General features: G+C 39.7%; 1 protein-coding gene across 1 annotated transcript in view; it reads right to left on the bottom strand.

The window, feature by feature from the left end:
• LOC119420781 (protein KIBRA) overlaps positions 1-1,354 on the bottom strand; it is a 58,876-nt gene that overhangs the window by 27,705 nt on the left and 29,817 nt on the right. The gene's annotated exons all lie outside the window — the stretch shown is intronic.

Below are 1,354 nucleotides of genomic sequence, written 5' to 3'. Positions count from 1 at the left end.
AGAAACAGAGATGACAGGAAGTAGAAACAGAGAGGGCAGGAAGTAGAGACGGAGAGGACAGGAAGTAGAGACGGAGAGGACAGGAAGTATAAGACTGAGCTGAATACAGCACCTCAGACTGAGAAAGTCTTTCGGATGAAAGACGAAACGTTTCTACATTTTTTTTTGTTTTTTGTTTTTTTGAATGTCCAGAGGACCAGATTAAATTTTTTTAGATTTTTCTACCTGGATTATTGAGCATCAGGATAATTACAAATACAAACAGGAAGAGAAGAGTAAGTAAAGACAGAAGCAGAGAGAGGACATGTGGTCAGTTTGTCCTCCAGCAGTCTGAGCCTATAGCAGCAGAACTAAAGGACAGCTCAGGAAACCCAAGCCGACCCTAAACTATAGGATTTATCAAAAAAGGAAAGTCTTAATCCCAGTCTTCAAACTGGACAATGTGTCAGCCTCATGGACAGAAACTGGAAGTTGGTTCCACAAGAGAGGAGCCTGAGAACTGAAAGATCTTCCTCCCATTCTGTTTTTATAAACTCTAGGAACCACAAGTAAACCTGCAGTCTGAGAGTGAAGTGCTACAGTGTTACTGTAACTAGTTTGAGTTTTAACTTTTGAAGCTTTTTTTTCTGTATTTCAGTTAATCAATTCAACACAAAAGTGTTTTGGATGTTGACGTTTGCAAAAACCAGAAACGTTCCTAAAGGTTTTATACATTTATTGATTTATTTTTATTTAGATTTATCTTTTGCTACACTGTGACTCCCAACAAAACCACTCAGAAATCCCTCTGTGTTTTTAAATAATCACATATTTGTAGATAAACCTAAAAATGACCAAATATCTAAGCAAACGATCCACACCGGTGACTGCTGACCAGCTGACACCGGTGGCCGCCCGCCTCACCACCGTCCACAAGACTTTACATATCGGTGGGTTTATTCAGATGGTTCTCACTGGCGCGTTACGTTTGGCAACAAGAATGTGAGGCAAACGTGTCGAGGTGAAACCAGCACACAGAAACATAACCGTACCTCTGACGGCTCACAATACCACAAGCCGAATGGAAGAGTGTAGAAGAAGCAGCCGAGGCTCTGACGCGTGGGCGAAAGCTCCAAAGAGCAGCAGAAAACAGACGGTTGTTGTGTTGAGCAGAGAGAAGGAAACGGGTGCATTTCACTTTTCAAACACATTTTAATAACACGCATGTCAACAGGGACGGGTTATCTCATGAATATCATCTAATGAATATCATCTAATGAATATCATCTAATGAATATCATCTAAAGAATATCATCTAAAGAATATCATCTAAAGAATATCATCTAATGAATATCATCTAATGAATATCATCTAA

The sequence above is a fragment of the Nematolebias whitei genome, chromosome 14 (assembly GCF_014905685.2).
Source record: "Nematolebias whitei isolate Nwh7 chromosome 14, NemWhi1, whole genome shotgun sequence".
Taxonomy (NCBI): domain Eukaryota; kingdom Metazoa; phylum Chordata; class Actinopteri; order Cyprinodontiformes; family Rivulidae; genus Nematolebias; species Nematolebias whitei.
Note: the sequence above shows the minus strand (reverse complement) of the source record. Positions and strands in the feature narration are given on the sequence as shown.